We start from the raw sequence: 16849 nt of genomic DNA, 5'->3' as shown, positions 1-16849 counted from the left end.
ATATTGAAGCAAAGCCTTTGAGAAGGTAAAAAGGACTCTCTAAAAGTCATATTCATCTTTTTCCAAACTTTCCAAGTGATGTGAGGAATGATCAAGGATCAAATATGGGTATTGTTAAACCCTATGCTTGTTCTTCAATGTTGTCAAGATGGGGATTATGTAAATCCTTTTCATGGTACTTGTTCTTGAATGTTGTTAGTATGGGTATTGTGTCAATTGAATTGTATTCTTTATTGTTATTCTGCAATGCTGTAGACATAGGTGTTGCTTAAGTCTTGTTCTTGACTATTATTCTTGAATGTTGTTGATACGGCTATTGGATGATTCTAGTTCTATTTGTCGTTTCCTGGAATGTTGTTGCCATGATTTAAACAGTTAGCATGGGTAATATTATTGATTATAAATTGATTAAGTTGAGAATTCAATAATGACATATGTCAATGGCCTATTGAAAGATCTGTTCATGGAGTGATGACTATTTAACATGATATTTTTGCTTATGGGTCTAACTCTTAACTTCACGGTCTTGCTTGGTTCAGTCTAGAAGTAATATTTTTTATTAAAAATTATTCTCAACTTAAGAATTCAATTTTGACATATACCGATGGCCTATTGAAAGAGCTGTTCATGGACTGTGATGATCATTTAACATGATATTTTAGCTTATGGGTCGAACTCTTAACTTCATGGTGTTGCTTGGTTCACTTTAAAAGTAACAATATGGTTTGACTTACTGTTATATTTTGACCTTATTTATGTCTTGATTAAACTTGATACTTAAATGTTGTCTTGGCATTAAAATCGAAATGTAATTTGATTCGGTCTTGGGTGTTTTGGTGTTGGTGTTGGTTTTGGCTAAGGCAGTATAATTTTTTATTAATCAATGGGCTACATATAGTATGGACTTTTAGCCCATGCCATGAAACTGCTGTAGGTTGCTGTTAGACTGTGCTGGTTATCAGTAGGTGGTCAAATCTCTTACTTGGTAAAATTCTGAATTTATTGCTTACACATCTCGCTGCCAAAAACCAAATTTCTGTTCTGATTTGATTCTTCCATGTTAGAACATTTCTAAATGTGAAAGCTACGAATGGAAATCAATGGATTTGATATTCTAATGATTGATTTTGTTAGATCGACTGCTTCCTCTTCAGGTGACTCCTATTCAGGTCAGGAAGACATGGTTGCTTCGGTGAGGTTGGAGCAAACATTGGTCATTGCATACTGTTATTGTGTTGTCTTTGCACCCCACTATGTGAATGTATTCCTTAGTCGCATGAGAGTGTTTACCATGAATAGATTGACACAATTTGGGACAACAACATAATGTAGTCTATCATGATAACTGGTCAAGCTATTGCTAAGACTGTCACCTTACAATAGCAACCTTACTAATACAACAAATGAAAGATTGTCACCTTTCATGACATAATCCATATATGCAACATTGTAACTCTTTTAACATTTAAAATATAAATCAATATATATTAAATTTAAACATGACCGAGACTCAATCTCAAGAATTACAATTACATTTTAGTCAAATCAAGCTTACCTCTAAAGTACTCCACTTTCACCTTTGCAAGAGGTTTGGTAAATGTCAGCATTTTGCTCTTTAGTGCTGATGGTATAGCAACTTGATGACATTTCTATCTACCATGTCTTTGATGTAATTGTAGGGAATTTCTATGTGCTTGGATCTGTTATGAAAAACTGGATTTAATGACAGTTTAGTATAGCTTTGATTATCACGGTGTATAATAGTGGGATTCACTGACTTCACAAATAGTCCAACTAGTAACTTCCTTAACCATACTGCTTCTCGAGCTTCTATAGAAGTGGCTATGTATTCAGCTTCAGTGGAACTCTCAGCGACTGCTGATTGTTTCTTGCTAAACCAAGATATCATAACAGATCCAAGGCTGAAACAACATCCAGTAGTACTTTTACGGTCGATAGAACAATCAACCTAGTTTGAATTTGAATACCTTGAAGTTGAATTTCAACATTGTCATATTTTAGACCAAGTCTAATGGTTCCACGTAAGTATCTTAGAATGTGTTTGGCTGCCATAACATGGATTTTTATAGGTTCACATATGAATTGACTCAATGCATTTGTTGCATGACACATATCAAGCTGAGTATTCACCAAACACATTAAGGATCTAATTATCTATCTGTAGTATGTGGGATTTGTAGGTTCAGATTTGTGGAGATTTGTCTCCATTGGAGTGGATAATGGTTTACAATCCATCCCAAATTTGGTCAAGATGTCAATTGTATATTTTCCTTGATTTAGAAAAATGTAGTTCTCCTTTTGCCATACTTCTAAATCCAAAAAATATTGCAAAAGACCCATATCTTTCATATCAAATTCAAACGAAAGATCCTGTTTGCATTTTATAATGAGATAATCTTCCTCTGTTATTAGTAAGTCATCAACATAGAGAACAAGTATTAACATGTCACCATTTGATACTTTGAGGTATATATTAGGATCTGCTGCATTTTTGGAGTATCCTAGTTTGGTAAGGTAATTGCCTATTCTTTCATACCATGCCTTGGGGGCTTATTTAAGGTCGTAGAGGTCTTTCTTCAGTTTACACACAGGAGTTTTTGTCACAAGCGATAAAGCCTTTTGGTTGTTCTAAATATACTTCATCAATAACACCATTTAGAAAAGCGAACTTTATGTCCATTTGATGTATCTTCCATTCTTTGGATCCTGTAATGACATGATGGCTCTTATAGAGATATATTGAGAAACAAGAGCAAAAGTCTCTTCATAGTCAATTCCATCCTTTTGAGAAAAACCCCTAGCAACGAATTTGGCTTTGTGTTTTGCATTACTTCCATTTGGTGCATGTTTGATTTTGAATAACCATTTTGAGGAGACAACTGATTTGTCCTTAGGTCTAGGTATGACATGTTAGATATCATTTTTTAACATAGATTAGTATTCCTCAATCATCCCATCTTTCCAAGCTTGACATGTTAAGGCTTCTTCAACATTTGATGGTTTAGAATTGGTGAGCTCAATTATAAGAGCAACATAACATGAATGACTTCATGTTTTCTTACTTTCTCTAAAGATTTCATCATATGCTACATTATTTTCTTAAATCATCTTGCTTACCCATAGTGGCCTTTTCTTGTTAGGGATTTTAGCATTTTTAGTATTAGATTATAAATGTTCACGATCTTCTGAACAACTCTCTCACTGAGCCTCAACTATAGGGTTTTCATCTAATTTTGTAGTTGGTTCATCATTTGATTCTTCAATATTCTTAGAGAGTTTGTATGCAACATATTCAAATTTAACATCTCTGCTGATCTCAATAGTTCTTTTTCCTAGAATATAAACTCTGTAGCCTTTAGAGGATTCACTATAACCAACAAATATGCCTTTCTTCCAAGAGGGTTCTAGTTTGAACCTTTTTTCTTTAAGAACATGAATATAAACAAAGACAACCAAAAATTCTGAAGTGACTTAAATCTGGTTTGTTTCCTATAAAGGCTTCTTCGGGCATTATTTTTTCTAAGATTGAATGAGGACATATATTTCGGATGTATATTGTTGTATTTGAGGCTTTAACCTAGAATGAGATGTCATGACTTTAGCGACTTCAATGATAGTTCTATTTCTCCTTTTTGCTACTCCATTCTATTGTGGATTATAAAGCTTCTAATTTTAGGAAATAAATACAAGTTTTCCTAGAGTAGTCATCAACAAAATTCACATAATACAAAAATCCCCCTAATGAGGGTATTGACATTGGACCAAACAAATCAGTGTGGATAAGTTCTTGATGGGGACACAACCCACAAACAGAATGGAACCAACAGAAAGGGAAAATTATATTAACTGAGAAAATAAGCTAGTACAACAGTACAGAGAAAATAATCTTCAAAACATGGCCTAAGGGCTTACAATAGCATAAATCTGGAGATAATTTCTCCTTACAGCAGCACCTCCTCTCAAACTCCACTCCGAACTGCCTTTTACAATGCCATAAATCTCCTTAAATAGACGCTGGAGGGTTAAGGACTAGGAGTACATTCTAGAAAGTGCTAGTAGGCATCCACCAACGAAATAGAAGGTTCCGGAAGCTGCGTTAGAAGTGGGTGCAAATCTAGAAGAATCCAGAAAAGGTAACCGAACTTCCGGGAGGCATAACTTTTGAACCGTAGCTCCGATTGACGAACCATTTACATTTTCAGAAAGCTCTCGAAGCGCTCTATAGCCCTATGGACAAGCTTCGCTCATCCCCCATTTTTCGACCCTTTTCGAGGTCATTTAATGCCCCAAACCTGACTTTGAAGCATTCTTAGGAGGTCTCCAAAACCCGAAAAACTGCAATAACTTTCAAACCGTGGGGCCTATTGACCTGATTCTTTTTCTGGAATGCTCTAAATCATGATTACATTCATCTGGCCAATTCACACCTTCTAGTTTACCGAAATGATGGCCCAAATACATGCTCCTATTTTTTCGGGATTTTCAAACGCACTGATAGTTGAACTATGAGAGTTGGAACCTTTATTTGAGCCAAATGGGTATCCAAAAATGTAAAGACATGAAACAGAAACTAAGTCTAAGTACATTTTTTTGGGTGACACAGGATTGCCCTTATACCTCTGGATGCTCCTGCATCAGACACCCAGGGTAGATTGAAAAGTGACCCTGTCACTTTACGGATGGTAGAGGAAATCCCAAATGGAAAACCTCAGCTGTTGAAATCCAAGTTGAGTCCTCGATCGGCCGTCCTTTCCATTTGACCAAATACTCTTCATACTACCTGTTTCTGGTACTCCTACCCACACGATGATCTAGAATGTCTTCTATCTCCTCCTTCTTAGAAGCAGGAATTGGACATGGCTCTAAAACCGGCTCCTCATCTGCACCATCATCATGATACTCTGTTAAATCTGCAATGTTGAAAATGGGAGAAATGTGAATACCATCTGGCAGCTCCACCTCATATGCATTTCCTGAGTTATGTTTCTTCAAAACTTTGCAGGGGCCAAATTTTTTCATTTTCAGCTTGTTGTAAGTACCGGCTGGAAATTTTTCTTTTCGTAAGTGTACCATGACTAAATCTCCTACTTGGAATTCCTTATGTCTTCTTCTTTGATCAGCCCTAGCTTTATACTCTTGATTCATTTTGGTTATGTGTGCCTGAACCTCCTCATGTAGACGCTTGATATGTTCAGCAAATTCCTCAGCTTCAGCACTTTTCCTCTCCCCTTGTTCTATTTTCCTCAGCTCTGGTGCAGTCCTTGGGCTATTCCCATATACAATTTGGAATGGTGATTTTCCAGTACTCCTATTTATAGAGTTATTGTAAGCAAACTCTGCTTGTGGTAGAATCAAATCCCATCCCTTGGGCCTATCCCCAACTAAACATCTCAGCAAATTGCCCAGACTTCTGTTTACCACTTCTGTTTGGCCGTCAGTTTGTGGGTGATGCGTGGAACTGAATTTCAAGTCTGTTCTCATCTTTTTCCACAATGTCCTCCAGAAATACCCCACAAATTTAGTATCTCTATCAGAAACTATACTCCTTGGAAGACCATGTAGTCTTACCACCTCTTTGAAAAACAAGTCTGCAATATGGACAGCATCATGAGTTTTGTGGCATGGAATGAAATGTGCCATTTTGGAGAACCTATCAACCACCACGAATACTGAGTCATTACCCCTTTGTGTCCTTGGCAATCCAAGAACAAAATCCATACTTATGTCCTCCCATGGCCTTGATGGAACAGGCAATGGCTGATATAGGCCAGTATTGTGACTAAACCCCTTGGCAACTTGACAAACTTGGCAACTCTGTACAAACTTCTTCACATCCTGTGAAATTTGAGGCCAAAAATAATGTTCTCTAAGAATGGCAATGGTCTTATCTCGACCAAAATGTCCTGCCATCCCTCCACTGTGTTTCTTCTTAATCAAATTTTCCCTCATGAAACTCCTTGGAATGCACAATTGACTACCTTTGAACAACATGCCATCCTGAATCAAATAGTCTAACCACTTGGTTCTATCTATAGCAACAGGTTCTTTACAAACTTTCCATGCTTCAGCAAAATCAGGATCCTCGGGGTACAAATTCTTGAGTTCATCAAACCCAACTACTTCAACCTGCATTGTTGTAAGCAACAACTGTCTCCTACTTAGTGCATCTGCAACCCTGTTAGATTTTCCACTTCTATGCTTCAACACAAATGTATAACTCTGCAAGAATTCTACCCACTTCATACGCCTCTGATTCAATTTACCTTGGCTATTTAGGTACTGTAATGCCTGATGATCAGTATACAAAACAAATTCCTTTGGCAATAAATAATGCCTCCATTTCTTTAAGGCCTGAACTATTGCATAGAACTCTTGATCATAAATAGAATACTTCTTCTTTGCATCATTCAATTTTTCACTAAAATATGCAATAGGCTTACCTTCTTGGCTTAATACAGCCCCAATAGCGCTACCACTAGCATCACAATCCACCTGGAATACTTTTCTAAAATCTGAAAGTGCCCACACAGGCTGTTCAGTCACCTTCTTCTTCAGCAATTCAAAACTTCTCGCAGCTTCTGCAGTCCATTTGAACTCTTTTCTATCCCCTCTTATTGTATCAGTTAGGGGTGCACATATGCCACTGAAATTCTTAATAAACTTCCTGTAAAAACTAACCAGACCATGAAATGATCTTACCTCAGTAGCAGACCTTGGAGTAGGCCATTCCAAGATGGCTTTTACCTTCTTTGGATCCATTTTGAGACCTTCAGGTGATATAACAAATCCCAAATAGACTAACTCCCTTTTTGCAAAGACACACTTCTTTAGATTAATTAACAGTTTCTCTTCCCTTAGCCTTTCAAGGACACTACGAATATGCAGTAAATGTTCTTCCAAAGTCTTGCTGAAAATTAAAATATCATCCAAATAGACAATAACAAATTTTCCCAACAACTTCTTAAGTAACTCATTCATGAGCCGCATGAAGGTGCTTGGGGCGTTCGTCAATCCAAAGGGCATGACTAACCACTCATAAAGACCCTCCTTGGTCTTGAAGGCTGTTTTCCACTCATCTCCTTCTCGAATCCGTATCTGATGATAGCCACTCTTCAGATCTATCTTTGTGAAGTACTGAGCTCCACTCAAGCAGTCCATAAGATCATCCATCCTTGGTAAAGGAAACCGGTACTTGATGGTTATCCTATTTATAGCTCGAGAATCTGTACACATCCTCCACTCTCCATCCTTCTTTGGTGCAAGTACTGCAGGTACTGCACATGGACTCAGGCTCTCTCGAATCAAGCCCTTCCTCAACAACTCCTGAACCTGTCTATTTAGCTCCTTTGTTTCAGTAGGAGTCATCCTGTGAGTAGCCTTGTTAGGAAAACTAGCTTCTGGAATCAGATCTATCTGATGACTGATTTGCCTTACTGGTGGCAATCCATCAGGAACATTATCAGAGATAATATCTCCAAATTCCCCTAGTAAATCTGAAACTTCAAATGGTATTTCACTACTACCTTCTTTATCTTTCCTAGGAATCAAAGCATAGCATATATACTGATGTTTCATGCCATCTAAAAACTTCCTTCCATCAACAAGACAAATCCTAGCACTACTACATACCTTTTCACCTTCCTTTTTCATGGGCTTCAATTTGTGGCGAACTCCATCCTTTGTCAGAGAGTATGTGTTTGCATGTCCATCATGTATTGCATGTCTATCAAACTGCCATGGTCTACCCAACAATAAATGGCAAACATCCATCGAAATAACATCACAGAGAACTTCATCATGGTAACTCCCAATTTTGAATTTTACTAAACATTGTTCACTTACCAGGACCTTATGATCATCTTTTACCCAAAAAATCCGATAGGGTTGGGGATGTTTCTCCCTCTTGAGCTTCAGCTTAGAGACCATCTCTTCTGATACCAAGTTATCAGTGCTATCACCATCAATGATCACATCACAACATTTATCCTCACACTTGCATCTGGTACGGAACAACCTCCTTCGTTGTCCTGGTTCATTCTCACCACTTAGTAGGACTCTTTCATTTACCAAGGTCTCTCCTCTTTCTGCATCCTCTGAATGTGATGATTGTGCATCCTCATCCACATGAGCAACCCTAGCTTGGCCCTCAGCTCTCCTATCTGTCCTTCCTTGTCGTTGAGGGCATTCAAAGGCACGATGACCTTCTTCATTGCAATGGAAACAGGTACCACGGAAGCCTCCTCTTCCTTGTCCACGTCCTCTACCTCTTCCTCTTTGATTTCCAAAGTCTTGATCATGGGAGCGGTTGAAACCCTCATTCCTCTGGTTTCTGCTAGTACCCACATCTTCATTTTTCTTTTGGGTTTCATTGCGGCCTCCAGATGATCTACCGCTTCCCCTTCCTCCTTGACCGCGCCCTCTTTGTCTTCCTTCAAACCTTTTATTCAGCTTCTCTTCAACTCGTAGGGCAAACTGGTATGCTTCTTCAACGCTGGTCATTCTTACCAGACTTAATTCCTCCTGGATGCTAGGTCACAACCCACTGATATAACGAGCAACCTTCTCCTTATTTGCTTCTGCATGCCCCGCTCTAATCAAGAGTCGGTAAAACTCCTCTGTATATTCTTGGACTGATTTTCCTGCTTGCTTTAACCCATGCATCTTCTTAAACAGATCAAGCTCGTAGTCCACATGAATGAACTGCTTCTTCAATTTGTCCACCATGCGATCCCATCTTGTGATCTTCTCCTTTCCTCTTCTAAGTCTTTCCAGTTGAACCTCTTGCCACCAGATTTTGGCATGGCCTTTCAGTTTGGCCTTTGCAAACTTAACCCTATCTGGGTCCCTTATATCCTCATACTCAAAGTATTCTTCCAGTTCATTGATCCAATTGATCAACTCATCTGGTTTCAAATTTCCTGAAAATATACCCGCTTGAATTGTAGGTCTTTTCCCAAACTTAGTAATGGCCCTAAAAAGCCTTTCCTCTACAAGATTCAGAACTTCCCCGTCAACTTCCTCTTCTGGTCCCATTACTTCCTCTTCATTGTCATCCTCATTGTTGTCACCTGCAACAACATTTGCTCCTCTACGAAGCTCCTCTTGCAATGCTTGTACTTGCCTTTGGAGGGCTCTAACCTCCTCAGGATCAATAACTCTGGCCCTTCCGCCACGCTCTCTTCGTGGAGGCATCTTCTAACTCGAACCCACAACCACACAGTCCTGGTGCAAACTGCCTCACAGTCGGCGCTCTGTCTACACACTCAGGAAAACCCGTTCTGATACCACTTGATGGAGACACAACCCAAGAACAGAATGGAACCAACAGAAAGGGAAAATTATATTAACTGAGAAAATAAGCTAGTACAACAGTACAGAGAAAATAATCTTCAAAACATGCCCTAAGGGCTTACAATAGCATAAATCTGGAGATAATTTCTCCTTACAGTACCTCCTCTCAAACTCCACTCCGAACTGCCTTTTACAATGCCAGAAATCTCCTTAAATAGACCCCGGAGGGTTAAGGACTAGGAGTACATTCTAGAAAGTGCTAGTAGGCATCCACCGACGAAATAGAAAGTTCCGGAAGCTACGTTAGAAGTCGGTGCAAATCTAGAAGAATCCAGAAACGGTAACCGAACTTCCGGGAGGCATAACTTTTGAACCGTAGCTCCGATTGACGAACCGTTTACATTTTCGGAAAGCTCTCGAAGCGCTTTATAGCCCTATGGACCAGCTTTGCTCGTCCCCCATTTTTCGACCCTTTCGAGGTCATTTAATGCCCCAAACCTGACTTTGAAACATTCTTAGGAGGTCTCCAAAACTCGAAAAATTGCAATAACTTTCAAACCGTGGGGCCTATTGACCTGATTTTTTTTCTGGAATGCTCTAAATCATGATTACATTCATTTGGCCAATTCACACCTTCTAGTTTACCGAAATGATGGCCCAAATACATGCTCCTATTTTTTCGGGATTTTCAAACGCATTGATAGTTGAACTATGAGAGTTGGAACCTTTATTTGAGCCAAATGGGTATCCAAAAATGTAAAGACATGAAACAGAAACTAAGTCTAAGTACATTTTTTTGGGTGACACAGGATTGCCCTTATACCTCTAGATGCTCCTGCATCAGTTCTAGTCCAACTACTTTTGGTTTATGTTCACTATATGAGAAATATCTTTTGGAATTCTTTCATAAGGCACATCCTTTGTAGGCTCCATTATATTCCGATTTTAGATTTGGTAATCCTGTCACAATTTTTTCTATGGAGGGTGGGCACAAAAATGGAGTTGTCCTAACCTTCTATGCCAAATTTCATCGGTTTTGGAAACTTCATGATTTAGATCTTTACAGAGTTTATATAAGCTTCCATCTCTTGATGTTAGAATTTTTAGGCTAGGATAGTACTTTATCTTCTTGAAAAGTGACACGATATCCTTGATATACTAGTCTAGAAATGGAGACCATATTTCTGTTGATGTCTGGTATAAATAGTACTTCTTTCAATTGTAGTGTAACTCCTGTTTTTAATTTGATTGAATAGGTGCCAATTCCTTTCACTGGATAGGTGGAGTTATCCCCTATTGTGACCTCTTCACTTGAGTGTCCTTCAAAAATTTCAAATTGGTCTTTGAATCCAGTTATGCATGGTGACCAAGTAACGAGAATCACTGCAATTCTTCCAATTCAGGTGATTAGGCGATTCGACTTGACCCTCTTTATCCTAACTTGTTGAATTGCCTTGGCAATTTTTGAGGCATAAATCACTTGAATCGCTAGTTTAGGAAATTTTTGTCTGTCACCGAGTTATGTGCCTCAGGATTTGGCAAAAAAAAAATCAATTCTTTTTGTTGGTTGCATCTCAATTATGAGTTATGATTATTTAAATTTTTTATTGTTCGATCAGCAGATATTGGTGTTTTGGAAACATATAAATAACTTTGAGAATACCTTCCTTGATCGGACATACCATGAACTCCAACATTCTTAGAAGATTAATTAGATCTTCCTTAGCCTTTTTCAATCATATGCAACATTTATAACTTTTCATTAGATCAAATATATCATATATCGTATCATCCAAGCAATAAAAATTATATTCATTAATTTTCAATGAATTCTTGCTCTAGGGCTTGCCATTTCTTCTCAAATACAAAGCCACTTAACATGAGATCAAAAACCAATGGAAAGATAATTCAATGCACTAACAAAAGCTAAAGAATTAACACTTTCCAATGATTAGAAGTAAAGATATCAAGCTATTTGTATTCAAAGTTATAGTGTTACTATTTACACTTTACTATTAGAGATTACATGTTTCATGGAACATTTAATGTCATTGGTTTCATGGGTTTTACATACATTTATGATTTGACAACATTTATAGTTCTATATATCTATGCCATATGATTATGTTTTCTATTTCTTTCAACCATAATTTAAATTTTATGCATGTGATGAATTTATCATTTATGTTCCTTGTTTATGTATGTTAGTTTCTATTTGATGATGTTATAGTGTGTTTAAGTTAAATGCAATAAAGGGTGCATGAAATAAGTTTTAGATTGTTAAAATCTCTAAATTTGAAGGGTTTTTTCACTTTGTCGATTCATAGCCAATTCGTAGTTGATTCCGAGTTGATTCATGAGTCAAGTAGGCCTTGCCGATTCTGAGTTTTGGTTCTTTGGTTGAGATGCTTTTCTTCGCTATTGATTATCCAATTATTCTTGTTTGAGTTTAGTTCACTTGATAAGGCTAAGAAGAATAGTGGATTTTCTGCTTCCTTGAGTTCAACCATAGAGGCTTGAGCTTTCTTCCTTTCTAGGTAGTACTTGTGAGTGTGTCCAAATTTATCACACTTGTAAATTGTATTTTAGACAAATCTCTATTTTTGTAGGTTTGATTGTTCTTCCCTCTTTTTCATTTGAAATTTCTTTTCTTCCCTTTATTGTTTGAGTTAGCATGTAGGGCTTGTATTTCTCCCTCTTTATTGGACAGACCCCTCTCGTAATTAGTCTTGATTCTTCCCGAGCGCAAGCATTCTTAAGTTGATGAAATTTTTGTAAAGTAGGCTGAGCACTAATACCTTGAATAAAGGATTCCCAAATAGTTAATAACCATTTAAGGGCTATTAGGGATAGTTCCATATCATCTATATTATTTCCAACAGTTGAAAGTTGATCTTTCAATTCTGAAATTCTCGTAAAATAAGGTGTAATTGTTTCTCATTTATTCATCTTGATATGCAAAAGTTGTTGTTTTAAGGTGAGCAATTTGCTCGTATTATTGATCTCATGTGTATTTTGAATAGTCATTAACATATCATAAGCAGTTCTTAATTTTGATATGGTTGGAAGTATATGATCCTTAACAACATCAATAATAAATTATATTTTTCATGGCCTTATTGCTTAGTTACCGGATTCATCATATACAAGTTGGATCTGGATTTGGACCTGGGCTTGGATCGGTGAGGATCTGGGTAGGATCCTTGATTATGCCTATGGATCTCAAGGATCCTGCCCGGATCCAAGCCATAGCCCAAGGATCCATTGCAGAATTAGATAAATTATCAAGTATACTAGATTCATAGATCCACATTAGAATCATAGATTCATACTAGAATGTGTTGATTTTCTAAATAATTGTGAAAATAGATCAATTATCAAGTTTACTAGAGTCATAGATCCATACTAGAATCATAGATTCATACTATGGAATGATTTAGTTTTAGAATTATGTTATATATATAGACACACACACGAATCCTCCACGAATCATAATATGGAAAGAAAAAGTCCAGAATCCACGGATCCGATTCACTTGCCCTAATTGGATTCGTTTCACGAATCGACAACTAAGCCTTATTGTTATGTCTTTTCCGTATTGTTTTATCTGGATCATTATCTGGCATTGATCTATTTTCTTCTACATATGATTCTAGCTCAAGTTCTCGAAGAATTACCATTATTCGAATTCTCCGTGAAACAGATTTTGATACTCCTTCAAGTCTGTCCTTGAGTTTGACACCGTTTACCATGATTACTCTTTTGAATGAATGTAAGTCTGAAATTTTAATTGAAATTTCACTGTCTTTATTTGATCTCTATCAGTTCGGCTCTGATACCATGTTAAGAATTAAGGATCACAGATAGAGTATAAAAATGATTTCAATTCAAGTTTATTTTCAGACAAATATTAAGTTCTACTTTGAATTTGCAGATCTGTAATAGTCTTTTTACTAAACTATCACTACTGCAATTTATGAAAAGAATTCTGAATACTCAGAATTATATTTCTTCGTCTTATATAACAATTATAATACTGATTGATATTGTATCTGCAGGAATGAATTGATTGCTGCACTATGGAGAATGTAGTTTATATTGCAGAGAAGGGTATTGCCTTTGTGATTGATATCCTTTCTGCCAAAAATACACAACATATATATCATCTTGGAAGGGCACGACTACGCAGAATAATGGCCTTATGTGGTCATGACTCTTGCAACAATTTGTTAGCACTAACAAGTGTTCAATTAACTGATATAACTTGTCAATGATCTTCGGTGATTTCATAATGCAAGGCTCGATCGGGCATGATATATATGAGCAATAATATGGTGTGCGATCTACTACAGGCAGATTAGTAAATCAATTAAACCATCGAATAAATCATATGTATAATGAGGCACAAATCTGAATTTTATATATATATATATATATATGATTTGCTTGCTGTCATACATATCAGTTTACTATGATTTACTGAGAGCATCAATCTGACTGAAGCTATAACATTGACCACATGACACAATTGTTGCAGAATCTTGAAGTAAGCGACTTGCCATTGTCTGAAGGCCTATTAATCATCTCTGTGCAAAACAAACATCTGTGTTGTGATTATCAGAGGAGATGTCTGAATTTTGCTGATTGTGAATGGTTGTTGAGGAATCGCTTGTATGAGAGAATCAAATGAAACTGAGAACAGTACTGCGTTATGTGCAAAAGAAAGATGAATCAAAACATTGAATGGGATCAATATTTTATGTTTGTAATGACTTGCCCATTTGGTGAATTAGAGTACCATACCACTGTGGCATTGGAGCATCTGTGCATCCACAGGGCTTGATTCTAGAGTCATTCTTGAAAGTCATCAATTCTTTTCAGATACAAGTAGAGCTCTGCTGAAATCAGCACAAGGGAGTTCTTGATTACGCTGATTGAGAATAGACATTGGTAAATTCTTGTATGAGTTAGCAGAATGGAACTTGGAATTGCAGATGGACTCCATATAGTACAGAGATAAACCATGGCAAGCGACCTTATATAGATTTTTTCATTTGGCGAATCATGAAAAGCTTTCACAAAGGCAGCAGAGCCTGTGCTCCCCACATTTTACTCCATTATTGGATGTGTATTAAGTTGTTCCTGTCATGGACAGATTATGTCATGTGCCTTGAAGAATCTTCTTCTTGTGAAATCCTAACATGTATGGGAGTGCCTCTGAAATTAAACTTGATGGTTGTGTTTTTCTGGTAGTGTGTGGCTTAATGGGATGTAATGACTAATGAATGGACATATTGTACAGTTGAGCAATATTTTATAGCATCTCATGTGAACAATGACTTTACTAGATTTTTTTGAAGGTAAAATCAAAGTATTTAGATAACATTTGCTAGATAACCTTCACTAGATTGGCTGGAAGTAACAACATTGTTTATCCTGTAAGGACCCAAATGCATTTGATCCCTAATTTTCCTTTCGTCATTGGTAAAATTCATGGTCTTGTTGATAGCTAATTAGTGATGTTCATGTCTTTTTTGAAAATCAAATCACACTCATCTGGAGATTGGTTTTGCAATAGATGAAAGATAAAATCTAGCATTTATGCTGTTTGATTTCATTTTGAGAATTGCTTTGTTTGCTTGATAAGTTGGTGGACTCACTCTGCCATATCTACAGCTATGGGGTTTGAACCATTTCTTGAAGGCTGCAAATTTTTAAAAATCAGGAATTCCAAGTTTAATAGCCTTGTTCTTCCTTGAGCATGCAGACTTCAGTTTCCAATGATAAAAATAGTTGATTTAAGCCAACAGATTAAAAAAAGGTTTCCATAATCTCTTGGAGAAGAAAAAATATTCATCTTATTGCTTAACATTGAAAGGTGAAAAGTTAAAAAAATAATTCTATAAATTGTTTTGGTACTTTGTGGGAAGAGTATTAGAGTTATTACATCTGCAGGCATTTCTGATTTACATTTATTGAAAATATTTGGCACACTTTATTAGACTAAGCGACCATAGTTAATCAGTTTGCTTGTGTCTGTGATGCAAACTGTTTTTTTTGGGTCTTGATAAGTATGGAAAAGGTGATTGCAGACGTGTTTGAAGAAACTTATTCATCTCAATGACACCAACTCAGGTGGCAACCCATGCTGAAAAATATTTTTGGAGGCTTACATCTGGGAACAAGGAGAAGAGAGGGTCCTGCATCCAACATATAACAAGTGTACTGTGTAGGTGATGTTAGCATGAATGTTGATGATACTATATTGGGGGAGTTTCCTGGCAGGGACTCATATGTACTGAATGTTCTAACAGACTCTTAACAGGGTCTATCCTCTAAAAGAGGAATATTTATATTAGTCTATCATCTTGTGGGTACCATTCCCACCGAGGTTTTCCCTCTGATCAAGCGTTTCCTAACATATCTGGTGTAAATTGTGCGTGAGTATTTTGTTGTGGTTTCAGTTTATATTACTCACATGGTTAAGTTTGTTTAAAGTTAATGATTGTGATGATAGTTGGATAACTGATCCATCCTCCTGCCCCCTCTCAGTTATATCAGTGGACTATATATTCTAACAGGTGATGCCTCCTCTGCAACAAGCTTCTGCCATTACAAACTGGGAACCCTTCAATGCCTGTTGGTATTAGCCAATATCAAGGTTTTGTGCATCCGTTATCAATGTGAGGAGCAGCCTCGGTCAATTCTATGGGGCCTCCCATAGGTGGGAACTCTCTTGCGTTATCTCCTCCACATGGTCCCTATTCTCAAAAGTTCATTCACCCAGGCATATGATTCCTGGTTCTACTTTGGGTTTACTACAGATGGGGCACCCCATAGGGCCCATACAGCCAACCACGCATAACTAATGTAAAACAGGGAGGAACTAGTGGCTATTTTGAATATTGATGTAAACCATCATGTCGTTAGCCCAAGGGATAGGAGATTTGGTTCCAGCCACCATGTACTACACTGTGCCAAAAGGGTTCCTGACCAAAAATGGAATTGTTTCATGTTGATATGATTTTAACGAGGTGGAGATGTATGGGTATTTTAATTTATTTTATTACTTATCTGCTAGACCTTTTTGACAATTTCTGTAGAAATGTTATTCTTGTTTGTCCTATGTAAATTGATTATGAATACTAGTGTATGTGAACTTTCCATTCTGCTGATGTAGACATGGAAGATGTTTCTTTAAGAGTAAAACTGATGTAAAGAATGCGAATGTCCATTGCTTATTTGATTGAAGCCACAAGATGTACTGAAGGAAGGATATTCTTGTACATCAAAGCCATTTTTGGATGAAGCACATGCAGTTTGACACAAGTCTGAATGTTTGAGGTACAGGTTGTTTGATCTTATAGAGGACATTTTTGTTCTTTAAGCCTTTTTTTGAACTGATCATCATGCTGAAGAGTCTGAATATTTGCCATACATGTATTATAATAATCCGAGGATTAATTTGTTATTATATTGATGATTTGCCTTCATTATGAAACCTGTGCCCGTTTGATTCTATATTAGAAATCTTTTA

At 37.0% G+C, this 16849-nt stretch overlaps 1 protein-coding gene across 4 annotated transcripts in view; it reads left to right on the top strand.

The window, feature by feature from the left end:
- LOC149542721 (carbonic anhydrase 2-like) overlaps positions 1–14634 on the top strand; it is a 51597-nt gene extending 36963 nt beyond the window's left edge. For 2 of the 4 annotated variants that reach the window (XR_016355503.1, XM_089797597.1), the window contains one exon: positions 13371–14634. The gene's annotated coding sequence lies outside the window, so the exon portion shown is untranslated. Of the gene's footprint in view, positions 1–13015; positions 13085–13370 lie in introns of all 4 variants that reach the window. The other 2 variants (XR_016355505.1, XR_016355504.1) reach the window with 2 other exon arrangements.
- Positions 14635–16849: the final 2215 nt, after the last annotated feature.

Source organism: Cupressus sempervirens, chromosome 8 (assembly GCF_028749045.1).
Source record: "Cupressus sempervirens isolate cs-2001-9-10 chromosome 8, ASM2874904v1, whole genome shotgun sequence".
In the NCBI taxonomy this organism is placed as follows: Eukaryota; Viridiplantae; Streptophyta; class Pinopsida; order Cupressales; family Cupressaceae; genus Cupressus; species Cupressus sempervirens.
The sequence above is the reverse complement of the archived record's forward strand: the minus strand, read 5'-3'. Positions and strand labels throughout refer to the sequence as shown.